The sequence below is a fragment of the Enhydra lutris genome, unplaced genomic scaffold (genome assembly GCF_002288905.1).
Source record: "Enhydra lutris kenyoni isolate GAN:26980312 unplaced genomic scaffold, ASM228890v2 scaffoldscaffold25, whole genome shotgun sequence".
NCBI lineage: Eukaryota > Metazoa > Chordata > Mammalia > Carnivora > Mustelidae > Enhydra > Enhydra lutris.
Window position 1 is genome coordinate 8,973,387 of NW_019154109.1, and position 27,483 is coordinate 9,000,869.

At 44.6% G+C, this 27,483-nt stretch overlaps 1 protein-coding gene across 7 annotated transcripts in view; it reads left to right on the plus strand.

Moving 5' to 3' along the window:
- Positions 1 to 27,483, plus strand: part of LOC111150988 (SLIT-ROBO Rho GTPase activating protein 2) — a 249,450-nt gene that overhangs the window by 30,161 nt on the left and 191,806 nt on the right. The window contains exon 1 of one of the 7 annotated variants that reach the window (XM_022508665.1): positions 5,940 to 6,295. The exons of 5 other annotated variants lie outside the window; for them this stretch is intronic. The gene's annotated coding sequence lies outside the window, so the exon portion shown is untranslated. Of the gene's footprint in view, positions 1 to 5,939; positions 6,296 to 27,483 lie in introns of those variants that run through there. One more of the 7 variants, XM_022508666.1, reaches the window with a different exon arrangement.

The following is a 27,483-nucleotide window of genomic DNA, read 5'->3' on the forward strand; positions in this document are numbered from 1 at the left end:
TGTGTAGTGTGTACACAAAGTTGGTGACAGACTGTTCTTTCTAGATAGATGGATCTATGTGTGTATCCCTGCACATAGTGTACTCCAAATCAAATAAGAATCTTTATTGCTTAGGGTGGGTTTTTTTTGTGGTTTTTTTTTTGGTCATACTAGTTTTTTGTTTGCCTGAGAAACTGAAAACGGACTGTGGGATGTTTATACTTGGTTAGAATGACATGCCTTTTAGGAAGAGTCTTCTTTTCTCTTTTCTCTTTCTTTTTCTTGGTGGTTTTTATTTGATTTTTTTAGTTTGTTTTTTTTTTTTTTTTTAAATGTCTTAGAAGGGGTATTTATACGACGCTCTTCCTTTTTTTTTGTTTTTAGGAGATGCAATAATAAATACATCTCATTTTTAGAATAATAAAAATAATCTCAATGATAACTACCTTATTGAGTTCTACCGATGTGTCGGGCAGGGTGCTAAGTTGACCGGCCCGCTCTGAAAGCAGACACAATGAAGCACGTGGCTGTTATTCCTCCTCAGGGTCAAGGAGCGTTGGGGGGCTGGTGAGGATGTGGGAGAAGACCTCCTCTTTGAACAGTTGAGTAACAAGTAGTTGGTTTCCAGGGCGCTGCTTCTTATTGGAGGAACCATGGGTCCGTCTAGGTAGGAGTGAAAGGAGCCCTTGAATCTAAAGAGGGTGATTGGAGGGAGAAACTGATACTTGCTTTTGGCTTTCTGGGAACCGGAGCCACTCAGAGTGTTTGAATAGCTTCTGGTAGGTGGTGAAGCGAAGCCAAAGCGGCAGTGGAAACCAGCTACTGTGGGAGAGGAGATCCCGCCTGTCCCTTTCCTCCCGGGTCCCTCGCTTGTTGGAGGGCCCTTCTGAACTCTCTTGTTCTCGTGGTCTGGATGTGTGCGAACAGGCTGCTTACCAGGGGCCAATACAAACAGCAGTGTGGGTCCCGGGGGCCTGGGCTGGGAGCTGGGCAGAGCGGGGAGGGGCCCCGTTTTGGAGCAGTGATGACGGAAGTAATTTTCTGAGCTGCTGGCATGGCTTTGGGTCTGGGCTGAAATTGAGAGAGAGAGGGAGTTGTGCTCTTTTGTCTTTCCACAGGTTGGGGATCCAGCAGATACCATAAACCTTGTCTTGACAAATTCATTCCGAGACAGAAATGAATCTGAAAAAGCCCGAGTCTGTGGGCCTCTTGTTCAGGAGGGTGGGGACAGCAGCAAGGGCAACAAACAGACAGAGACACCCAGGGGCTGGCAAACAGAAGTGCTCTGCAGGGCCAAGTCTGCATGTCACACTCATCCCCTTTTTTTGGGGGTTGGAAGAAGAAAGCATTTAGAAGTCACCTTCTCTAATCCCCCTTCTCAAAAGAAAAGCGGTAGCTAATTCTGTGGTTAGCTTTAAATTAATCTAGACACCGTGGCCTAGATGTTAAATGAAAGAAATCTGAATGTATTTTTCAGCCAAAGGGATTTTCTGCTGCTGTGCGGCCGTTTTTCCTACTTGTTCACGGCAGTTATAATTTTTGACAGATGTCTTGACGAGAGTGTAGATTTTGATTGAAGAGGGCGATTTTATTTAATAGCAATGCTGATTTCATGTTTGAGTGAATTCTCTGGATCTTTCTTAGATTCCTTTATGTTCTTTGAGAAGAGAGACATTGACTGGGCTTGGCAGTCTTTGGGTTTTTATCCTGAGTGGAATAGAGTTGGCTAACTCAGGAATTCTAGAGTAGGGAATTCTGCAGTGGTGTGGATCACGGCTGTGGGAATGTGCCGTGTCCATCATGGCGGATGGCTTCTCCAGTTTGGCTCCCTGAAATGCACACAGTCGGAAATTGTCCACGCCCAGGTCGAATCTGGATGTCTACTCTTCTTCAGTTTCATATTTGATTAGAATGAAGTCATACAGCCCTCACAAAACCACTGGCCTTAGCAGCAACCCCAAAACATAATACCCACAAGAGCCTTGGAAGGTGGATATTGATGTTTTTATCCTCATTTTACAAAGAGGAACCCGAGGCTCAGAGAAGTCACATGCCCGAGGACGCATAGATCCTAGGAACTCGAGATTTCAGGATTCCAAAGTCTGAGTTAAAGCCTGTGCTTTCCCCACAGGGATTTTGAACTTGACTTCAACCCTTTGCCATTTATGTTGCCTTTTGCATTCCTTGGAAGTAATGGACTGAAATGGGTTTGAGAGGCAAAAAGACAGAGAGAAACCTCACTGTGAGTGTTCAGTTAGGTGCTTGTGGAGGACCCTCGTTATCAGCCTGGAGCAGCCAACCCTGTCATTTTCTTTGATGCTGACAGACTCATTCCTCTCTGCTGGTGGCCAGTGGGTAGGAATCAGGGTGCCGAGCAGGGCAGAGAAGCTAAATGTGGCTTCCTGTGATATACATAATAAAATAAGAATCTCCCCAGTGGCCTTTTCCTGTCTGCTGGTGGCTGTGGTGGACTGGGCCACCCTAGGGACAGCCTCACTTAAGAGCTTCCCTGGGTCATCAGGCCCACAGAGGATCTTGGGATCAAATGTGCAGTTAAATTGATGAGAGCAATTCATTAGGATAAAGACTCCCTCTACTTCCAAAGCAGCATGGGGCTTGGGCCAGTCTCTCTCCTTCAGAAGTCAGCCTGAGATTTCGTATCAGGAAGATATCTGTGCTGCCTTTTTCCACAGCTTTGATTATGTGACAGGAGGGAAAGATTTCAGACAACATCAAAATATTCAACTTTGAAAGAAGAAATTTTTTTTTGAGGCTAGTTATCTACCTGCTCTTTCTTTCAGAAATGATTGCTCGGTAGGTTCAAAAGGTGACACAAGTGGCTTTTTTAAGTCTGGGAGGGGTTTTGCAGACTGTGTGTGTGTGTGTTTTACCTCCTTCAACTGCGACTGCCTGACAGCTGGCCTATGCTCTCCCCTGCTCTTGATCCTTTAATTCAACATTTAATTACCTATTTTGGTGCCCATATGAGGTTGTTTTTTGTTTTTTTTTTTTGCTTTTTTTGCTTTTTTTGCTTTTTTTGAACTCATAAAAGGCACCCCAGCCCCCAGAGGGAATAATGCCGCCCCCACTGCCCCTCCAGTGGACCCTCCTTTGCAAAAGACAAATATAGAGTGGTTTGGGTTTTTCCTCTTTGCTTCTGTTCACAAAACACCTTTCATTTCCTTTGGTCTTAATGGTCTTATACTTGTAAGGAAAATCAATTGAAATCAAAAGATGTTAAATTGAGAGGAAAAGAAGATGTGGCCACACTCCCAGCTAGAGGCTGACTTTATAATTTCAGACTCATTTTGATTTTAAAGCCTAGTGCCCTCCCTCCCTTTTTTTATTCTGCTTTTCTTTCTAGTTCTATAACGAGAAGTCTGCTATTCTCTTTCTACTGCTATAATTAGTAGTCTGGTCTAAAATATAAGAACCTTAAAAGTTCTTAACAGGAATACCAGTAACTCACCTCATTTGACAGAGCTCACTTAGCCTCTAAGTGTCATTCAGTCATTCAACAAACACCGCTGAGCGCTGACTGTATGCAAAAACTCTGCTGGGTGCTGGGGATTCAAAGACAAAGAGAACATGGTTCCTGCCCCCGAGTGTTGCAGTGTTTGATTGTGAGTCCTGCCTACGAGCAACCAGGCGTATTCAGAGTGGGAATTGTTGTAATTGAGCTACATACGGAATTCTGATTTTGCACATGTCCATGGTGTAGCGGTTTCCATAGTGTGCCGTATTTGTCTGTTCACTTTCTTGTTCCTCTGTGAGCTCTTGAGGGCTAGGAATGGCTATGGATACGCATCTGGCTACGGCCCGAATGAGTGAAAGGTTGTCTGTTACCAATGCCAGGCCTGTCTTACAAGGTGCTCCATAGGTTTTAATGTTCCTGCAAAATGTTTTAGTTACTAAAGATGAAGTGGAAGTGGTCTTGGGATGGAGCCACCTGGGAGATAATGGCTTTTGCATTCTTTCTTTCTTTCCTTTTTTTTTTTTTTTTTTTAAGATTTTATTTATTTATTTGACAGACAGAGATCACAAGTAGGCAGAGAGGCAGGCAGAGAGAGAGAGAGGAGGAAGCAGGCTCCCCGCTGAGCAGAGAGCCCGATGCGGGGCTCGATCCCAGGACCCTGGGATCATGACCTGAGCCAAAGGCAGAGGCTTAACCCACTGAGCCACCCATGTCTGATTTGCTTTTTAGGATCCTTTTTGGTTAAATCTCATGGAATTGTCAGTTTGCAGGTAGTTTCATGCGGTTCAGACTAATGCAAAGAGACCATTTTTGCGGCCTTCTGGTCTTTACGTTTAGGCCATGCACTGAGGTGAGGTTCTGGGCAGGGACTGGACATCCTAAACATATCACTGCGGGGTTAGTGTTTCTGAGTGTTTCTCCATTTGGAGCTTGAGAGAGGAGGCCTGTGCACCAGCTCTTCCTGTGACCCTCAGCTTGTGAGTGGAATTCCTCCAGGCAGTGCCTTTTTGCAGACTGGACAGGGAATGAAACTTTCTTTCTGTGCCTCTTTAAAAATATTTTCATTTACCTTGGAGAACGTACAAGAACAGGGTTTCCTGCGTATAGGAGGGGACGCAGCAAGTGAAAAGGGTGCGTAAGTACACAGCGGCGTGAATGCGCTGCTCTTCTTAGCTGGGGCTCTAACTGAGACAAGAAGAGGACACGAGGTGCTTCTGATTGTGGATTCTGGTGGCTGCGGGTGAGAGCCGAGAGGCTTCAGGTCACAGGGAGACTTGTGACAGCTGCTGGTGTCCTCTAGACTTTCCTTTTGTGGTAGAACACTTTACATTCTCTGTGTATTGGACTGAGACAGAGGAGGGGTGGCTCTGGCTTCCAAGGGGGTGTGGAGAGAAAGAGTAGATCAAGGCCTGGGAAGCGGACTTCCTGCCTGCTTTCCTTCTTCCGCGGGATGGTCTGGGTCTCCATGGAACGTGGAGCAGCTGCTCTCGTTCTGAGAGCTTTAGCTCCTGAGAAGGAGAGGGATGCCTTGGCCGACTGGATTAAACCTTCTTTGGCAGCTTAAGAATTCTTGGATTTGTCATTCCGTCTTTCATGTTGGGGTTGAACCTGATTTGCTTTTGAAGGTTAAAGACCAGGAAGAGAAATGCCTGACGTCTGTTACAGCCACAGTGAAGTGCTGGCCACTTTCTAGTCGCTCAGTGGCCACTGACTGATTGGAATATATCAATGTCTGGAAGTTGGGCCCATTGCCCAGCTTCCCTGTCTGATGGTGTGAGTGATAGGGAGGGCTTTTCCCACAGCATTGGGGTGGTGATGGGATTAGTAGCCAGGCTCCCCTGTTGTCATTGTGACAATCCCGGAATGATCTTTATCATGCACTTACTGAGGCTGGGTATAGTAAGGTGACAACATCTAGCCCCCATCTTACGTGCTTGTTGTCTAGCATTGACAATAGCTGCAAGTCAGCATTTACGACGAAGGGCATGTTGTTACTTATTTATTTTTCTATTTATTTGTTTTTTTAAGTAAGTTCTGTGCCTAACATGATGCTCGAACTCACGACTTGGAGATCAAGAGTCACGTGCTCTGCTGGCTGAGCCAGCCAGGCACCTCCAAAGGGCTTACTTTCCCCCCCCCCCAAAGGCTTACTTTTAATTAGAGCCTGATATGAGATTTCTTTAAGAAGGGCCTGAAATTGTGGCATCACCTCCAAGCAGTCTCTCTGAAAGGGATGGGGTCTGTCTATAAACCATTTTACTTCCTCATTTCTCTAAACGGCCAAAAAAAAAAAAAAAAAAAAAATCTCATTTCCTTTCTTTATTTCCTACTCAGAACACCATGTCCATTCCGCCACCTCAGAAGACATGATAGCCAGGGCACGCCTCTTATAAGTGAGGCTTTTTCTTCCTAGAGAGGGATGCATAGGAACCTCTCATTCTTCTTTCATTTCTCTCCTGATCTGGTTAAGATTTGAGTGAAATGAACGTTGGGAAGATATGGACTGCAGACAACTGCGAACCTGGGTAACAGCATGTTCCTGGTCGTGGTAACTATGTGCTCCGACTACGTGAGGTCCCCGTATTTTCCAGTTGTCACGCTATGTCACAGCTGCAACAGTCTCTGTAGAGAAGACAGATGCTGGTTAGCTGTCTTCATCTGATGGAGAGGTGGGTGGGAGAGGACAACTATTGTTAGCTTCTCCACGGAGGTGGTAACCATGTCAGAGCCAGGCCCTGGAGACCTGGCTTGGAAGAGCACAGAAGTTCCTGCCAAGAGCCCCTGTAGACCCCTAGACCTGACCTTCTCAGTGCTGAGTTCCATGAGTCGTTCAGACTTGAGGTAAAGTCATTTCCCGGGGACTGGGAGAACCTGCCCAGTTTGGTTTGGACTGTGTCACATTTACTTTCTCTGGCTTGTATTTGCTACTGAATTTTTTTTCTTTTTAAGATTTTATTTATTTGTTTGACACAGAGAGAGAGAGAGACAGTGAGAGAGGGAACACAAGCAGCGGGAGTGGGAGAGGGGAACAGGCTTCCCGCTGAGCAGAGAGCCCGATGCAGGGCTCGATCCTAGAACCTTGGGATCATGACTGAGCTGAAGGCAGACGCTTAACGACTGAGCCACCCAGGCACCAATTGCTACTGAATTTTTGTGTGGTACTTTTCCCCTGACTGCCGTCAATGATGTCCGTGACACCAAAGATTCCACTGAAGATAATTTTCTGTAAGTGCCATGGAAGCAAGAGGGCGAGAGAATGAATCTTGCCCCCGAGCCGACAAATGGGTCATCAGTTCTGTTGAACAGGGCAAGGCCTAGAGTTGTCACTTTGGGTGTATTCTGGGACATTTGAAGTTCGACACGAAGTATGTAGCATGAAGGCTGGGCAGGGAAATGGCTTTGCAGAATAAAAGCTTCATATGGATGCGATCCCAAAGAACGTGCCTTCTGGTTTAGTGACGGCAAGGTGCTAGGTCATTGTCTGTGTGGGTGCGGAATGTGTGAAGCTGTCCGAAGTGAAGGCTGTCGGGACAGAAGAAATGATGTCTTTATTGGAGGCTGAAGGTCTCCTGATCTTCAGTAGCCGTTCCTCTGCTGTGGGATGTATTTTGTCTAGCTAATTGGAAGTATGGTCTGGTTGCTGTCGCGAGAGACACGGCTGTTGGCCTTGGACTACTTAACTCTCTTTGCTCACCAAATTGATGACATCAGTCATAAGGCACGAGATCTAACATTTGGAGTGTGTTTTGGGATTCTAGGTTCCTTGATGAGTGGAGGGAACCTGGGCGAGGCGGTATGGAGTCTGTAGAAACAAACGAAACCCTGGGGTCGGGTTCTGCCTGGCTGCATAAGGTGTATCGCTTTGGGTAAATTGCATCATCTCTCCGAACCTTAGTGTTCTCATTGCAAAATGTGAACAAAATGATTGGCTGCCTTTGGGGAGGGCGTGAGGTTAGTGAAGTGCCTGGTAAGGGCCTGGCATGTGGGAGCACACGTCAGCTCTGGCCGTTTCTGTTATTAGCCACAGAGTCAGCCGTACACATCTGTCCCTGCAGGCCTCCCCCTCTTCCATTTGTGAAATGAACTTGACATTCCTTACTCAGTGGTTGACAGGGAGCCAAGGGAGATATCTGAGCTGGTGGGGATGCATCCTGGGACCCCCAGTTGGGGCTCTGTACGTTGCCGAGTATTTTTAAGTTGAAGGACTCTATTAAACACACAGCCTGCCTCTTTCCCCTTCTCCGCCTCCCATTCAGAGGGGGCTTGCTGGCTTTGTGCTTTAAATAGTCCTCAGAGGGTGACTTGGAGAGTGGATATGCACAATCCTTGTGAGTCCATTTGCCCTGCGCTTGGTTGCTCTATTCTTAGACCACAATCACCGGAATAGAAAGCCTATGACCCAACATCCCACTGGAGCCATGTGTGCCTGCTCGTGGATTTTTTGGGAAGCAGGGACAAAGAACGGGGTCTGCTTCTGTCATTGAGTAGGCTGGGTCTGGGGCGGTCCCTTCCAAGCCAGGCTCCTCCTACTCGGAGCTTGTGAGCCCGGCTTACCTGTGACATCCCACATTATGACCCTATTAAAGTTCACCCTGTTTACCCTGCTCCAGCCGAGAGGTTATAGGAAAAGAAAGACAGATAAGATATATACGGGTGAACCCTTTTCTGTTTCATGTTTCTCTGGATCTGTGATTAAAGGATTGGCATTTACTGAGCAGAGCTCCGGGAGGGAGCCTGGCTTTAGCTCTTATTTTGCTCCTTCTGTGAGCCCAGGGCTATGCCATGTTTCGCATGGTCCTTCATTTAAGCCTCGGTGTCTAGGCCCCCATAATATGGAGGTAATAATTGAGGGTCAGGACTTGCCCAGGGGTTCATGGTCATGGCTCTTTACTACTTCATACCTTGCACGCCATCTCCTAATAGGCAACCATGTGGTCGTGTCGGGAAGATACTGGTGATTTAAAAGCATCACTGACTGTTTACGAGACATCTGAATATAGCTATTATATATGTGAGATTGGGTTCACACATGGGGCTCCGGACGTTATCTGCAAAGATGCTGGCTCTGACCCCGCGTTTGGCACCTTTTTGGTCACCCAACTCCAGAGGCATGGCGCTGGGGACTCTCTGTAATGTGGGGCTGTTTCTAACAGCAGTCTGACCCTTTAATTATCTTACTAAAGACATTGTCTGCTGTTCGTGGAGTGTCTTTCTCCAGAAAACCCCTGGAGCTTCCAGAGACATGATCTCAGCTTCATAATATCCTTGTTAAGACTGGAGGGGCCTGGAATCATTTGCTCTCCTTTACAGTGAGCGCGAGACTCAGGCACAGATGGGAGACAGCGGCACAGGAGTTAAATAATTAGTCTGAGGTCACATCGAATGATTTCCGATTCAGCTGACAAATCCGTCCAGGACATGGTCTCCCAAATGTCACAGTTTCCCTTACGGTGTCTTTTGGTCTCCACCACGTTACATGTCTTCTCTTTCTTACTTATTTTTCTAATTTGGTAAATAAGATGTTTTTCACACCTACTGCCTGATTAATGTTGGGTTTTAATTTAGCCTTTCAAGATGATCAATGACTTCATCGAGAAAACTGCTGCGAGAACGTGGTTTATAAAACACCTTTGTCGTTATTTCTCCCTGATGCAGAATTTTCTGCTCTTTAATTTTGCACACTGTCAGTCTCTGTGGGTTAAGAGCCTTGGGACTCTCAAGGACTCTCACAGAGTCCTTGACAGAGAAGCTTCTAGAGTTGAGAATTGGCACCCTTTTTTCAGAGCAGTGGTATGGGGCAGGGGGAGGGGTGAATGTAGGAATTCCTTAACTCGGCTTTGCAGAGGAAGGGGAGCACGGTCAAGGGCAGCCTACCTGCTTGTATCATAGGAATAGCACAGATTTACCTTGTGTTTGCCTCGCTTGTTAAATAATAATATTACTATTCATAATTATACCTTCCTAGTTACCCTCATGACTCAGTATTCATAAAAACATGAGATTACTCATGAAACGTTTCTCCCTGTATTTTAGGTGGGAGTTCTGAGGTGGTGTGAGGTTTGGAGAATACACATGGTCCAGGAGGGAAATGGCCAAGTTGTTCAGATGCTCAGCTGCCTTGTGGGAAGTTTTGGGTCGGCTTTCCTCCTTACTACTGTGAAGTAAATTATAAAGGGGAACTTTTTACAAAAAGAGAGTCCCCCAAGGGTGGGGGATCCTTTGTTTGTAAACTATGTCTAGTTCCAAATGCTTTTGTCTCTGCATGACCTATGAAACTGCACATCTTGGCTTGGCTTCATAATATATTTTATTCTGAATACATTCATTCAGCATTTTCTGCAGACCCATTATGTGTGAGGTAGCTTGTCAGACAACAGATGACAGAGGTAAAAACCCCTGAATCTTAGGATCTCACAGTGGATGTTGGCATTTAGTGTCACTTGACTTCATTAGCTTCTGCAGTAGTTCCAAGATTTTTCAAGATCCTGTCCCCCACTGGCCTGTTGACCCTATTTCAGAGGGTGTCTTAGACTCTTGAGTGTCTAAGACAGCAGCTACTCTGGGCCTATCTGCCATCATCTCTTACCTGCATGGTCCCAGCAACCTCCTACCTGGTTTCCCGTGTTCACTCTTGGCTTCTTTGGGCTGTTCTCAGTACAGCCGCTAGCAGCAGCCTTTTAAAAATGGAATTTAGATCCTATTTTACTCCTTTGTTCAAACCCAGCAGTGGTTTTGCATTCCCTACGTGTTCAGGCCCCACTGGCTGTCTGATCTTGCCTTGTGCTACTCCCCCCTCTGACTGGATCGGAAGGAATCTGAGAGACTGTTAGGCCCACTTCTGTCTTACTGATGGGAGAATAAGAGTCTAGAGGAAGTAGGGGAGTTACCCAGGGTCATAAAGCTGGTTAGGGGGTCAGTCTGAAATTAGGCCTTTGACATCTGGTTCCATTGTCCTTACTACATCTAGTCTCCCCTGGCTGAGAGAGTTCACAGGCTTTCCGATTTGACAGTTTTCTCTCTAGACTACAAAAAGGAGCTGAGATTTTATCTGGATATTCTGGGTTAGTGTTAGACGGATGGTGACCCTGTAATATGTGGAAAATTCCAAAGATTGACCAGCGTGAATGGGAACTCCCTGAGACGTGCCAGGAACACCCCAGGCACGCTCACTCTTCCATTGGCAGGAGAATGTAGGGTAGAAAGGAAACCAACATCAAGATTCTTTGCCGCTCTAGTTGTTTTATTACATGTCACAGTCAGAACGTGTCTTCCATTTAAATTCAGAGTTTTTGATGAATGGCCAGACCAGCTGCAAGCCCTTTAGGCCTTGATCTCGCCAACTGTTCATTTTCTTGATGGACTTCCTTATTTCGGGCGCTTGTGTCTAGCTAGTCTATTGTGGACTTGTCAGAAGGGTGTAGAGCCCTCTCTTTGGGATAGTGAGTCCCCCCATGCAGCATGTGTCCTGAAGCTGGCTTGCCTCCATCCTCTTTTTAAGTGCCTGTGGTCTTTTGTTAAGTAGGGTGAAGTGAGAGAGGACTCTTGAGGAGGAAAAAAAAAAAACAAAAACAAACTCCTCCAGCATTTGCTAGAACATGTTTGCGAGCTGACAGAGCCGTAATTGGGATGGCAGAAAAAAAAAGACTTAAATTTATTAATTTCTTGCCATCTGTTTTGTGATATAAGGTGCCCTGATTTGAGCTTAGGGGGCACTTAGATCAGACATGAAGTGTGCGTCATATTTAATTCTATGCAGTGTGACCTATTTGATGGTACCAATCATGCAAAAAGCCCATGTTGTTGCTGCATCTAATTTTGCCCAAACAAAGGCTCTAGATTTTCTTCATTTACTTCAGTGTACTTCCGGTTTCCATACAAAATGGACTCTGGGGGTGTTGGTTTCCAGGAGGCTATTTTGGTGTCAAAGGAAGTTTAGATCCTGAGTTCCGGTTGCCATACTACCTGGAGGGTTTCATTTTGGTTTGGTCACAAAATTTATTTTAGCTTCGTTTTCTTACATGAGGTGGGCAAAATAATAAAGGCTAGAAAGTTTAGGGCTGTGCCCTAAGACGCACAGCAAAATAGTAAAACCTAGAATTAGGAATCAGGAGTTACTTTATTTGTAGATTTTTTTCTTTTCAGGCTGGGGTAGGAGCTTCTGAGCACCACTGAATTCAATTCCCTTTTTACATCTTCAGATTTTGTAAGGTTACCTTTTAGCCCTCTGGGATTTGGGCAATGCCTAGGTCCTGATCGCGGTCAGTCATGGGAGCCCAGGATGTGTACAAGGTGAACCTTGAGTAGTTGATTTCACACAACTAGGGAGGCGAGCGAGGCTCTACTCCTGGTTATGTACATTTTCTTAGCAAGGAGCTAGAGGAGCAATCTCAAGGTCAGGAGGACTCCCCCTGAAGTTTTGGGTTGTTGGGGATTACACTGGATTTGGACTTGGGTTCTGTCGTCAGATGCAGAATGCCTGGATCCTCAGACGCAGAGGCAGCCTGTGGGGTCAGTAACCAGGAAGTGGAATTCTTACCAATTCTTGTTTTCTATGCTAAAAGTTCTGCTTTGAAATTTGGGACTGTTTGCTTGCTTGCTTCCTTCCTTCCTTTTCTTTTTTTTTTACAACAGTTTTAAATTGTCTATTCATTTAGACAAAAGCAAAAGGATATTAACCCAACCTTGGATATAAATGTGAACCCATAGAGTCTTTTCCCAGCTTTTCCTCTCCCCCAACCCCCATATGGGTAGGAAGTTAATTGTATTTCCTCTCTCAACCTTTCCCCCCGCCGCCATTTCTTTGGCAGACATTACTTGTCTTGGAAGAGCAGATGAAGGGCTGTTTTAGGACTTTTTGTAAGGGGACACAGTACAGATGACAGCCTCAGCTAATGGTAACCAGAGCCCGGGAGCTGGGCTTGGCCTTCGCAAAGCACTGACTCTCAGTGGCAGCAATGCAGGTGACCACAGAGTGTTAAGCACATCTGGAAAGGGGTTCTGACATCATCCCCGGCATCTGTGGGGAATACACGCAGCCCGTAGACCCATTCCTCTTTGACCCTATAAGGATTCTTTAAAGAGTAATGCCCTGAGTGGTTTCCTGGCCAGCTTGCCTGCTCGTTTATCTTTGAGGAGATGGAAAGAGAAAACCTGCCTGTGGAGTTCCACGGGCCCCAGAGGTGAATGGATTCTGCATTGGAAATTGCTGAAGCTGAGAGACTGGATCTTAGGGGACCCCAAGGGATCTGCTTTTCCTCTGCTCATTGTCCCTACAAAACTTTCCTGGCAGTCGGCCGTTCTCTGCTCCTTACGTTGTTTGGCAGTGGTGTGTCAGGATGCGGGTTTTCTGAATGCTTTCCCAGCTGGTTGCTTGAGAGGCTGCCTCCTGTCTGGATGCTCACAGGGGGACCCATGGGGAGAACGCCTCCGTCTTCATTCAGCTGCCCGGCTGCCTGTTTGGTGGTGCTGTGGGGTGACTCTTGAGATGCAGAGAAGGGTGAGTCTGGGGAATGATGAGGTCTATTTTGGTTTCTTTTGGTGAAGTAATCACCAATCCAGTGTGACTTTTACCCTTGTTCTTGGCAGTCTGCGCTAGCCCTTGCCCCCTTCTTCGTGCCTTTAATTTTCCCGGCTCCTCTTGGTTGAACTTGTATAAAGCCTCCATTTTCAAGACTTTTTAGTTCCTAAGCCACTCAGGACTGAAAAGTGAGCTCTGTAAGCAGCCTCAGATCCTCCACCTGGCAAACCATGGACCCACCAACCTGAAATCTAGGGTTCCAGATCAAGTGCTGGGCACCAACCACGATGCCTCTGTAGCTTGGCCTCTCACGATATCCTTCCAGTTGGCTCAGCCCAGCAGGGCTAAAATTTCCCCTTATATCCTAGTCCCTCTCATAGGCAGAGGTCTTGCCTAAACCTTAAGGTCATGGTGGCAGTGGTGGGGTTTTCTATATACACAAAAGAAATATAAGGAACCTCCATTTACCGAGCACCCAGATAAAGCAGTTATCCCATTTTGCCAGATTTGTTCAATCTTTTCCTAGCCCCTTGAACATTTACTTTTTTTTTTTTTTTTAAGATTTAATTTATTTATTTGTCAGAGAGAGTGAGCACAGGCAGGCAGAGTGGCAGGCAGAGGCAGAGGGAGAAGCAGGCTCCCTGCTGAGCAAGAAGCCTGATGTGGGACTCGATATCAGGACGCTGGGATCATGACCTGAGCCAAAGGCAGCCGCTTAACCAACTGAGCCACCCAGGTGTCCCTGAACATTTACTTTTATACAGGGAAGACTGGATAAATAATGAATTTCCCACCTTCTTTTAAAATCATTTTTCAGAACAATGAATTAGTAACCTAGTCACCTCCAATGGTGGCCAACAATTTTTTTTTGTTTTTTTGTTTTTTTTTCCTAAATACCATTGCGAACTCATAGATTTATTGTGTATTTGATGTGTTTCTACCCATTGCAGTCATTATTTATTAACTGTTTTGGGTGCTCACTATGTCTCATCTTAAGTCAGATGGCATCCCTTCAAGTTGACTCTTGTGTTCTTTTGACATGACCCTGTTTAACTTTGACAACTTTCTTGCTTTCTGGCACAGCAAAATCTTCCAGACTCTACATTCTGCAGCAGATGGGGAATCAGCCATTTCTTTGCGGGCCTTGATTCCTTTTAGTAGAGAACTCAGTCTGGGCTCTAGGACTGAATTACATTTGTGACCCCCTCCCCTAATACACACACAGCCTACATCCTGCTCTGCTCATAGTCAGTATGACATTTTTGCTGGGAATGAAAGATCAACAATCAACCACTATGAATCTCTGGTAAAGATTAATCTCTGAGAATCTTGTGCTCTACCCCTGGTTCTAACACTTCTACTTCGATTCCCCCTGAATTTTGCTCACCTGTGTATGCCGTGCCTTCCCTGGTTAGAATAGTAATCCCAGCCCATGCTTCATACCCCATAAGAAAGGTTCCATCTGGGCTCAGCTTAATTTCTGCCCTTTTGGGTCCTGTGTTCTGCCAGTTCCTAACATTTCATTTATCTCAGACTGTCTTGTCCTCTTCAAAATCATATCCGGTCTTTCAAGATTTACTGCTGAAGAACCAGCTCCGGAGTTCCTGTTTCAGTCTGAGAACCTGTAGGTCTGTCTCATCAGTTTAGTATCAACCTCCGGAGGAGCAGGCAGGGCTGGGGGGTGGGTTGGAGTGTGCTGTTGGCTCAGCATGTCGCTGGCCGACTTCTTCTTAACCTTTTCTTTCCTCTTGTAATCCACGGATTTTGGCATCTTCGGAGTGGTGTTTTATAGTTTATCCTGTTGATTTTCTGCCAGGGAGGAGCAGAGGGCTTTAGGGATAGGTAATGGGCTACCGTTTCGTTAAATGGAACAATAGGAGAAGATGGCCTTGTGAATGGACTTGGCAGCCGGGCTCATTTGAACGGTTGGTTCTTGGCTCCTGTGTTGGCACATCCTTGACAGGAATTTTGAATGGTCCCAGACCTGACAAATCACTGGTTCTTTCTTCAGAAGCAAGTCAGTAAGTCACCCTCAAGGTTGATTGTGTGACTGTCTTGAGTGTTAGTTTTGTGGATCTCTGGAGGTTCTGTGTATAAGGCTTAAGTATTTAATCACCTTAGTTTAGCCTGCTTAGCTTCTTTACATGGGACTAATACATGTGGAAGAGAAGCAGACATTAAGGTTGGAAACCCAGAGCCTTATTGCCCCCTCCCCTCTTTGGGTTGTGTGATTGGACCTCTCTGTAGCTGAGTGATGAAGAGCGAGGATCAAAATGAAGTCATCCCAGATCTAGGTCTGCTCTGTGCTTGCTCTAGTCCGCCAGCCGGATTTACTTGGAGAAACATGTAGAGCCATCACTCAGGGCTGTGCTAATTTGCACTTCATTATATCACATGGGAGACCCGGTAATTTATAGCCTATCATTTTTGGAGACTGGAGATGGCTTAGCTTAGGCTTTGCTGAAACAGATTCTATTACAGTAGAATCTGTTATTAGAAGAGAACCTCGCTGGCTACACCCAAGATGCTAAGTGAGGAGGCCACGCAAAGGGAATAGACTGACTTTGGAACTCAATCCCCCACCTGAGAAGGAGAGTATTAACATTCTGGCTTGGCCTCTTTTCATTTCCCTTTGATTCTGAGTAATATATTCGCTCCCTATGTCCCACCTGAACGATTTGGGAGTCTGTATTCCCTAGAAAGACTCTATTCTTGCACCCATCAGACTGAATTAGGTGCCAACTCCTTGGCCTTAATGAATGTTGAAGGATTTCAAAGGGCTAATGGAAATTCTTCTAGAAGTAACAATTTCCATTCTATTGGTAAGGCAGTTCTGCAGAAATTCCCTGAATGCCTTGGGTTATTTTAGACAGCAAAACAGCTAGCATTGGGTGTTTTTTTGCTAATTGATGACAGAATGTGGACATTTGGAATTCATGGAGAATCCCTAAGCTGCATCTTAGCCCGAGCTCTGTCTTTTTTCCTAACCTCTCACCAGAGCTGCTCACAGAGAAGGGCCTAGAGAGATTGAATTTACTTCTCTCCCTGCTTCTCTCCCTGCTTCTCTCCCACTGTTCTTTTAGGGTGGGGTGAGTGGCTGGCTGCCTCCCAGGTAGAATCCGGGACAAAATCTAAAGCCAGATTCAGAATTACAAGCATAGCCCCTGCCCAGGTTGCTTACAAAGATGGAAAGGAAAGCAAAATCTTGCTTCGTTGGCTTTAAATTTGGTATTCACCAAGTTATCAATTCTAATTTAGCGTTGTGCAAGTTGCTCTACCCCTGTTGATTGATTAATTTCGTTCAGTGTTTATGGAGCACCTCCAGTGTTCCTGGCACTGTGCTGGGCACTTGAGGTGGAAAGATGGCAAGACGTGGTCCTTGCTGCCCTGAGGCCACAGTCTGCTGGGAGAGCATCAGAAAGTGTGATAAGAGCCATCCTAGCCGGGTTGCATCAGTGGCATTTGTATCCTAAAGCCAGTGGGGGGGCCGCAGAACTATCCCGGGGCGGGGGGGGGGGGTGACATGATCCAATTTGTATTTTAGAATGAGGATGCCAGTGACTTAGAGGTGGTCACATTTCAGATCGAGCCTCTGCTTAGTGCTGGGCACAGTTCTAGGTGCTGGGAACCTAGGGGCGAACGAATCAGACATTCTAGAGGTCATGTGAGGTTGGGTAGACAGACAATATACATGCAACAAATGGTGTTTTTCAGATGGTGATAAATAATTTGAAGAAAATAAATAGAGCATTGGGAGTTAGAATGGGCGCTGGGGTGGGTGCTCACATGTTGGCATAGTTTTAGTGAGGGCCCGTATGAGGAAGTGACATTCAAACTGAGGCAGCTATGGGGCGATCAGGGAGGAGTGGTCCGAATGGGGACAACAGCAAGTGTAGCAACCCTGGGATGGGAATGTACTTGGCATAGTGTTTGAGTGCCACAAAGAAGGTCGGGTGGTTGGAGGACAGGGGGCAAGTGGTATTGAGATGAGGTTGGAGGGCCTGTGGGCCATGGGAAGGAATTCGGATTAATTCCAAAGGAGTGAGAAGCTGCAGTTAATTAAATCAGGGGTTGGCAAACTGCGGCCCCTGGGTCAAGTCTGGCCTGCTGCCTGTTTTGGTAAATAAAGCATATTGGAACACAAGCACGCCCATTGGTTTACGTATCGCCTGTGGCTGTTTTTACATTGGAAGAGCGAGTTAAGTAGTTGTGACAGAGAACATATGGCCTAGAAGCCTTAGATATTTACTTGCCGGCCCTTTATAGAAAGAGTTTTGCTGACCTCTGAATTAAATGATCTATTTAATTTTTTGAGAAGCTACTCCTGGTGCTGTATAGAGAATGGTAGGAGACAAGAGTGTATGTAAATAGTTCAGAGAAGCCCCAACACCAGAAAGCTAGAAGCATACTGCTTTTCTTCTGTTGAAAAGTACCTAGCTATGACCTATGCACAGCAAATAGGTTTGAACGAATGACGAGATACTGAGTAAGGCAGTGACCGTGAAAATGAAGAGAAAGCAAGGCTTGCAGAGATATTTAGGAGCTAAAAAGTCAGTACAGCTGATCATTGAGTGGGTGGATAGAAGTGGGGGCAAACAGGAGGAGTGTCAGAATTTGGTTTAGGTATTTTGGTGCCTGGCCGTACCATTAACTGAGACAGGGGAAGTAGAGCTAGAAAGAGCTTATGTTACCAGGGAGAAGGCTCTTCAGACATGGGACACCCAGCACATTCTGGAAGTGGTGTCAAAGGGTAGTTGAAACAGGTCTGGAGCTTAGTGGCATTAGGTCAGGCTGCTGTGGGGAGGGATTTTTTTTTTTTTTAACAAGATTTTATTTGTTTATTCGACAGAGAGAGATCACAAGCAGGCAGAGAGGCAGGAGGAGGCAGGCTCCCCGCCGAGCAGATAGCCCGATGTTGGGGCTCGATCCCAGGACCGTGGGATCACGACCCGAGCCGAAGGCAGAAGCTTTAACCCACTGAGTCACCCAGGTGCCCCTGCGGGGAGGGATCTTGAAGCGATCAGCTCATGCTTGCTCTCCCAGGAAGAGGGCAAGGGTAGATCTCACAGGGCATTTATTTCCTATACAGATTTGGATCTAGGTAGGAGGCAAAGCTAAACTAACCACCTGGGCAATTTGTGTCAGTTAGTCATGACTGTAGGATATTTTTTCTGTGGAGGCCGGCGGGCTCCCGTGAAGGCCTGCTTCATGCGCTCTTCTGGATGCCATCCTCCTTCTCCCCTGGTGGGGCGACTGGGGCAGCTCTGGGGACTCTTTCTTACCAGACTCCCTGCTAACACAGGCCTTTTGACTCTGCTCCTGATTCATGCGTGCATTTCTATCTACTCGAGGGTGTGGATTGGTAGGAGTTTTCATTGTCCCAGGAGTTTCACTGGAGCCAGAATTCTCTGATCCTCGGGTTAGACACTTGCCTTAATATCATTCATTTAGTGCCCCCATCTTAACTCACGAAGCTAGATGAACCTCCAACGTGCCCCTCTTCTTCTGTCTTCTTTGTTTTTGTCTGGGGAAGGGGAGCCACGTAAATGATTTATAAAAAATTCACTTGTGCTGAAAGTAGCCTTAAGATAGTTGTAATACTAGACATGGATGTAAATCTTCTGTTTTCACCAAAGTCCCTTATGAAACCCCAAGAATCAAAGCAAAATTGTAAAGGGAGGAGGAGGGCCGCTCTATCTGTTCTCTGCCACCCGCACCATTATTAGCGCTGTGTCACAATTGTGCTGTTTGCACATTTTTAGAAGGCCGGGTTAACCTAATCTTATAGTGTTCAGATTTTATGTGCCCTTATGTGTGATCAATTTCTCCTTCCCTAAGGAAACAGTCAAGTCACAGTCTTGACACTTTCCTGACCTAAAGTCAGAAAGTCAGAAGAATACTTTCCTGACCTAAAGTGTTACTGTCCTGTGGTTAGTGACTTCTAGCAGGCCGCGGTAAGAAGTCTGAAGCCTGATCACTTGGTCCCCAAAGTGATGGTAACAAAGCCCCTCCCAGCCCCCACCAACCAATGAAGTAGGTTGTAAAGAGAAATTAAAAACATGAAAAAATTAGGGTGCCTGGGTGGCTCAGTGGGTTAAAGCCTCTGCCTTTGGCTCAGGTCATGATCCCAGGGTCCTGGGATTGAGCCCCGCATGGGGCTCTCTGCTCAGCGGGGAGCCTGCTTCCCTTCCTCTCTCTCTGCCTGCCTCTCTGCCTACTTGTGATCTCTGTCTGTCAAATAAATAAATAAAATCTTTAAAAAATAAAAAAATAAAAACCTGAAACAATTATTTTTGAAATGTGTGTATTGAGAAGTGTTACTTCCATCTCAGTTCTGGTCCACCTCATAGATCTTCTATCCCTTATTATCCCTCAGTAGTTCCTTACACAACTGTCTATAGTTTCTTTATGTAAATACAAGCAAATGTGAATATGTGTTCTTATCCCTCCCACAACTCTCTCTCTCTCTCTCTTTTTTTTTTTTTTAAGATTTTATCTATTTATTTGAGAGAGGGGGGTGAGCGAGTCCGAGCGGGGGAAAAGGCAGAGGGAGAGGGAGAAGCAGGCTCTCCGCCGAGCAAGGAGCCAGATGCGGGACTCGATCCTAGGACTCTGGGATCATGACCTGAGCCGAAGGCAGACGCTTAGCCTACTGAGCCACCCAGGCACCCCCTCTCGCTACTCTTTTTTTATACAAAAGGCTGCACATTATATACCCCGTTCTGTAGCTTGCTTTTTGTCCTTAGTGGTAAGTTCTAGGGATTGTTCCGTGGTGGCACAGAGAGAGTGTCGTCCTTCTTTTCTCAGAGCTGCATAGTATTCCGTTGTGTGGACGAGTGCCTCCTGGCTTACTGAACCAGTCCCTTCGAAGGACGCTTGTGCCACTGCCAAGATGTGCCGTGATGAGCGATCCCTCTGTGAACAAAGACAGCTTGGTAGAGAGTTATTCCTCATTCTTAGAATGCTGCTTGGTTTTATTGGTTGATAAATTCCCAATTACTGGGATTCGTGAGTGTGGCATCGATGATGGGCCCGATGTCCCTTCATCACTCGAGAGTCATTAGTACGACTGCCCCATGGCCACACTGCTCCTTCTCAGGTTTATTTTAATAATAAAACCTTTGGAAATTTTAATAATGAAACCTACTTAGGGCCCTTTGCTCAAGAAGTCTGAATCACTGATCACCGCAATTACTGCTGTGGCGGCTGTAGAGCAATTTAACAGGATAATAGTGAATAAGATAAATTACACTTCAGATTCTTAATGGATTGATGTGCAGAAGTATGTGAGGGAAGGTGGGGGCGGGGAGGAACGCCTTTCCCATGGCAGCACATGGCTGTGTGAAGTAGGGAACTGGGCCACCGTAGTTACTACTTGGAGTGAGTCATTCCGTGCCAACTTCTGGGCTCTGTGGTGGGTAGAGCGTCCTGTTTACTCCAGACAACAAACTGCGTGAATTCTCTTGTTTGTGTGCCTCCGTGGAGTGGGTGGAAATTCTAGGTGACTGGCTAATTGTCTTATTTCGAGGACTCCCCTTTCTACGAGAGAAATACTATCTTTGGTGTGAAAATAGGGAGACCGACCAGTTTTACAAACAGCTGCTGGCCAGGGGAATAACAGTTCCTGCCAGGTGAGTGGTTAAAAAAAGGCAGACTGGAAAAAATCACTGTGGGATGGTAAGTGTTCTGCCCTTGTTTACAAAGCTCCCATAGTCTGCCTGTGTGTTGGGCATGGGGGGAGGGATAGATCAGTTAAGAAGTAAGTACAGTGCTGGCTTTGTATGCCCCTCAATTTGTGTTTAGGGGAGAATAGTAAGGATGTGGGTCACGTGGCGGGGGAGGGGCTCTCAAAGGGGCCAAAGGAAGCAAATCCAGAAGACTTGGCTGCCGTTCCAGCCGTACGGACATTCCTTGGCACCTCGTCACATTGTGGGTGCCATAACATCTGCGGGGTATTGATCTCGTACCTTCGCTCTGAGTACAAAACACTTAACACCCATTATCTTGTTCATCCCCACCAAAGCCCTGGGAACATAGGAGACGAGAGCAGAAAAATGAAGCCTTTTCTTTCTTAATGTTTAATCAGCATTAACACACCTTGAAGTGCTATTGGATTTGGAGTAGTGTTGTGTTAATATTCAAGCAAACTAAGTGGTCTTGAAATACTAAAAGTCTTCTTGGACAAAGGAGCAGGGTTAAGCTGAGAGGACGGGACAGGTGAGAGTGCTCTGTGCTCCTGTGAGCTGGAAAATGGCTTGTGCCCAGGGAGGATGCCTCAGACAATATGGTCAGAGAATTTTGTGTTCAACTCTTAGTCCTGGCTCTTGTCTAGTTCTATAATATCTGATTTGCAATTATTTTAATCTGTAAAATAAGGAGAATGATCTCTACTGTGCAAAGTCTTAAAAATGATTCAATGAGATTGAGAGATACCAAGGAGGGTCTTATAGGTGGTAGCTGGTACTATTATTAGCAGAGAATCTTCCAGAGGGGCTCATTTATAGATTTGGCGAGAAAGAAGGTGCTTGCTCTTGCAAGAGGAGACTGGTACTTTTGGCAGTAGATCAAGAGGGCTGCCTTGAAGATTCGGAAACATATTGACAGTTTGGAGGAAGGTGTTAGTTACCATGGCAACTTGGGAATTCATTAGGTGGGAGAGTTGTAACTGGAGGTTATCTCACTGTAAGAGACTGACGATGGAGGTGAAAAAAAGGCCCGTCTAGCAGGAATGAAATCACGTTTTATATCGGCAGGAAATACCAAGAGACATGCTCTAGAGAAAGTTCTGTACATGGGTCAGGCCTTCCTCAGTAGTGAGGGATGTGTCATAGTGGGCCCAAATGCTGCTGCTGGTTAATTGCTTTTGTTCACGTGTAGTGGATAGAAAAAATAAATGTATGAATGGGTTTTCAATGTTTTTTTTTTTTTTTTTTTTTTTACCATCTGAAAACATGACATCAAACTGTTGCGCGTTTTCCTACAGTTGGTTACCAGTTCCCAAGAGGGTTTCAGTTACAAAGAGCATGTGTACCAAATACACGGTAATCATTTAGTTTGTTCCTAAGGTAAATGACATAGTGAATACTGGTATTTCCTCTTGATTGGGCAATTAAGGTGTATTTTCTTTTTATAAAGGCTCTTTTAGTAATATCACTCAATTACTGATTTTGAAAAGCTTTTTGGTATGATGTATATAATGTCCATTGTTGGTTTTTTTTTTTTAAGATTTTATTTATTTATTTGACAGAGAGAGATCACAAGTAGAGAGGCAGGCAGAGAGAGAGAGAGAGAGAGAGAGAGTGAAGCAGGCTCCCTGCTGAGCAGAGAGCCCGATGCGGGACTCGATCCCAGGACCCTGAGATCATGACCTGAGCCGAAGGCAGCGGCTTAACCCACTGAGCCACCCAGGCGCCCATCCATTGTTGGTTTGATGCATTAGTACATCTGCTGTTACCTGTTACCTTTTGTTAATTGCAACCTTGCCCAGACATGGAGGAATGAACCAAATGAAAGCCTTTATAACAGCATGATTCTAGATTCGCTCTTTGATTCTCCATAGGCCTCCAGTGCACATCACATCCACTTTGCTTTGGATATTCCCTTTGCAGTTGTTTCTGCCCAGAAGGACCACATATGGCCACATTTCGCTGGCCAAAAAGCAAGTCATGTGGCCCTTCTGGGCAGAAGCAACTGCCAGTAGGAGACAACATAGTGTTCTCTTTTCCTGCCTTGGTAATGTGAAAGTTTGTGACTAGGTAGAGCCTCTGTCAACCTGGGTCCTTAAACAGCAATGATGGACATATTCTCCCCTCTTTACTCCTGTTGGTCACATATAATAAGGAAGAAATGAGCTTTTGTTGTGTTAAACTACTGAGATTTGGGGCATGTTTCTTACTGCAGCAGAACCCAGCTCATCCTCACTACTTCAACAGACATTTATTGAGTATTTACTGCATGCTGGGCATTGTTAGGTTGGGATATAACACTGAATAAGACAGATAAAACCTCTCTCCTTATAGAACGTAAAGATTCTATAATAGGAGACAGACGACAGTAAATAAACAAATGAATAAAGATGATTACAAATTGAGATAAGTGCTCTGAAAGGAAAGAAACAAGTTCATGTGATAAGCAAATATCCAAAGAGCAAAGAGGTCGTGAGAAGAAAATGGCAGTCTCCTAGGATCCTTGTCAATGTTCTTTAATAGTTCCTGATATGTCTTAAGACCCTGGGTGCTTCTAGAGTAGTTTCTTTTGCCTTGGAAATAAGAGAGCACTAGAAGTAAGAGAGAAATGTGTTGTATTACTGGTGGTATTGTGACAAAATTAAGTAGCTGGTACATTTCAAAGTAAAATGATAGACGAGAATGAGATCAGTTTGCTTTTTTATCTTTGAAAACTCATTAGCATCCCACTGGGTTTACTGGAGATGAAATCTGAGTTTTGTTTATGTGTTGTGTGAAGTCTCTCCTGGAGAGCACCCATTTCCAGCTGCCAGCCTGTCCTGACATCTGCTTGCTTGGTGGATACTGGTCCAGTTTAGTGGTGTTAACCTGGCTCTTCAACTAAGGGGAAGTAGAACCGAAATAGATACAAATCCTTTTGCCTTATCTAAGATGATTTTGGAAGCAAAGAGAATGATGAAATATTTCCTTAAAAGTCTATGGACTGGAGCACCTGGGTGGCTCAGTGGGTTAAAGCCTCTGCCTTCGGCTCAGCTCATGATCCCAGGGTCCTGGGATCGAGCCCCGCGTCAGACTCTCTGCTCAGCAGGGAGCCTGCTTCCTCCTCTCTCTCTCTGCCTGCCTCTCTGCCTACTTGTAATCTCTGTCTGTCAAATAAAATAAATAAAATCTTTAAAAAAAAAAGTCTATGGACTGACTATACATTTTCTGAAAGAAGCTTAGGGATAGAGCTCAGGTCTGGTTGTTGAGAGACATTGATTCCATTGCCTGGTGGCAGTGATTTGCTTCGTGGGACCATGAGATGGTAAGAGGTCTCTTGGTACGCGAGTGGACAATACCTATTCTGGGAAGAAGTGGGAAGAAGTGAGGAAAGTGGTGCTTGGAGTTGTAATGGGGAGAGGGAGTTTTATCTGCTTTTCTTTTCGCTCTTTTCTTTGGGGCAAACCAGAGGATTGAGACTGGGAGAAGGTCAGGAGACGAGGCATGTTTAAATGAGAGTTAAAAGGAGAACCGACTCATTCAAAGACTGGGTATTAGGAGAGAGTGTGGACTGCTGAATTCTGTGTGCAAATTCAGAAAAATGCTTTTGTGACCACACTGAAGAGGACAGTGGAGGCTCCTGCATGCTGAAGTTTGCCCTTCATCAGTCAAACCAGTCTTTTGATCACCATCCTCAGAGGTAGATTAAGAATCTGTAAGCTGGAGCCTAGACTTTTTTTTTCCCCCTGTCTTGAATGTTTTAGTCATCTCATGTTGGCAAATGCTCTGAAAATCCCATCTGGGTGAAACTTCAGGGAAGTTGGAAAATGGATAAAATTAAGAACTACCCAGCATCGAAGATCTATATGTCCTTGCAAATACATGGCTATGTTGATATAGTGTAAATTTTCGTACCAGGACACATGCCAATAATTTAATGATGTGTATAGCAAAGTTCCTTGTTAGCCCCATTCAGAAACCCAAAAATGAGCTGCAATACTGAAAGTATTGAAGCTGAAGGCCAAAAACAACGATCATGTTACCTAGGGTCTCATGAATAATTCAGCTGACTTTAATACTTTTTCCATGGTGAAAATAAAGCTGAAATATTTGGCATAATGCAGGCAAATTTTAACCTCTTTGAGGGGAGGAGATAGTTGGTTATGAGGAATGTGAGGAAGGGTGGAGAAAAATAAGGAATCTTTTCATATTTCTTTTAACCAAATATATGGAATCTCTCAACATTCCATGTCTAAAGAATATATAAAAATTCAAGTTGGGAGTTTAAAGGTGTTTCCTTTGAAAGCTCATTAATAGTGAAAGATTTTGTTTAGGCTTAAGAAACACTCAGAAAATTGCTCCTAAAGTCATAGAAGGGTAGTCATAGAAGGGTACCAAGAGAGAAGGAGTGCCTGATATACTTGGTGATATACAAGCCAAGAGTGTTGGTCTGTTTCAGGAAAATAATAATAAAGTAATAGTCCTTGGACATGAACAAAAAGAACTTACAGATGTTTTTGAAGGTGTGTGCAAATTGGGTTACTATATATTGAATCATAATTTAATGAGTCTTTTTAGGAAGATATTATAACAAGGCATGTCAGAGATTAGAATTATTTTTTGTAAAGTGAACATGTTTTCTTCTCTCCAACTTTATATCTCCAGAATTTTTCTCCAGACTTTTAAATCTAGGTTTTAACTTAAATCGAGACTTTTGCTATCCTGAGGATAAAAGCGCTGGACATTCTGTATCTTCAGACTCTAGTTCTTATTTCTTAAACATCTACATGAATTTTCCCATTTTTTTTCTACTTTTTTTTTTAAAGATTTTATTTATTTATTTGACAGATAGAGATCACAGGTAGGCAGAGAGGCAGGCAGGGGGTGGGGGGGAAGCAGGCTCCCTGTGGAGCAGAGAGCCTGATGCGGGGCTCGATCCCAGGACCCTGGGATCATGAGCTGAGCCGAAGGCAGAGGCTTTAACCCACTGAGCCACCCAGGTGCCCCCTTTTTTTCTACTTTTATCCTAAAAATAATGAGAAGACCAGTGAGTTAACAGACTCTTAAGAATCTGGCTAAAGGAGCTTAGAGGTCATCTAGTGAAAGCCACTCACCTGACAGAAACTGAGGCTTAGAGAGGTTATGTGACTTGTCCAGAGTCTCCTATTACCGTAAGGAAGGTGACTTCTTATGAATAGGGCAAAATAATTCAAAGGAAAAAATACCCAATTTACTAAAACATATATGGAAAAGGAAATAGACTTGGTTGACATGGTCCATTTCTTTCATCCTCCATACTTTTTATTGCTTGGCTATGATGTGATGCCTGGAATTTCAGTTGCCATTTTGTGATATAATGTGTTATGCTAATTCACTAAAGAAGAACAGATGGTGCCCTGAATCCCTGATGACAACATCAAGGTGCTTAACCAGCTTTGCACTTCCTGCCTCCAGGCTTCTCTTTGAATTTCTTCTTTGAATATCATGGACAAGGTAATTCCACAGAGAAAACCAACAAATAGGACACAGCTTTTGAAAATCTGTTTGAAGTCATTGGAGAGCTAACAAAGCAATAAGATATGATGGGGCCAAGATTCTAGAGAACAAGGAAATGTAGAGTTGCATGGGGGCAACTTTCCCCCCCTAGGGCATCTGTTGATTCTAGAAGAGGCAGCTGAGAGGATAGAAACCTAGTAGAACTTTCAAACACTCATGGGCTGACGGGTAAAAAATTGTATTCAGAAACTGCCAAAAAGAGTGGGCTACAGTAAATGTCCTGAGCTTTGGGTTGGTAACTCTGCAGGGCTGAACTTTAGGATTAAGCATAACTGGAAATTGGCTAGTCTTCCCAAGGACTGAGGCTCGGCTTCATCTTTTCTCATTCCTTGATTGGATCAAGGATTTTGAGTGAATGATCAGTTTCCTTGAATCCTGTTTGGAGGAAAATAATGTCATCCTGCATCTTATCTTATTATATAGTCTTTTCATATAAAATGCTCAGGACACAATGAAAAATAACCAGACATACGAGATGATATGATGCCATGATTTGAAACCAAGAGAAAAAACAGGCAATAGAAACAGATCCACAGAGGATCTAGGTAATGGAGCTGTTGGACATGGATTAAGAGTAAGAAAAAAACCAAAATGAGTAATTCTGGCAGAGATCTGAAAACTAAAAAACTGGTATGACAATTAGAAAAATAAAAAAATATGATAAATGAAAGTAAGAAGGTATTGACTGTGTCACACAGTTGAAAATAAGAACTAGTAAGCTAATAGTAGAAGGAAGAACAGATACCAAAATTTTTTAAAAATATAAAAAAGATACTAGAGATATAAGAAATCTCCCATAGAAATGATCTAACACACTTAGCAATTGGGAGGCCTAGAACGAGAGAACAGAGAGACCAGGATAGAAACAATATTTAAACAAATAATGCTGCATTGTTTTCCCAAACTACTAAGTATATCAAACTACAGATTCAAGAGGTATTTTGAATCATGCAGAATAAATCCAGAAAACCACACCATAGGCAATCATAGTAAAACTGACTAAGAAACAAAGACAAAAAGAAAATCTTACAAGCAACCAAAAGGAAAACAAAGATCTATTATTATCCTCAATGGAGAATCGATAAGACTGACAGCCGAATTTTCTATAGGGGTGGGTGGGGGAAGGAAACCATACAAAAGCGAATTGATGTCCTCAAAGTGTTCACAGACTATTTTAAGATAGATTCAAGACAAAAACACGGGTAGGGATAAGAGGAGAAGAGTAATATATATAAATTGTCTATGTTCTGACAAATAGAAATAAAAATGAGAGTAGAAGAGGGGGAGGACAC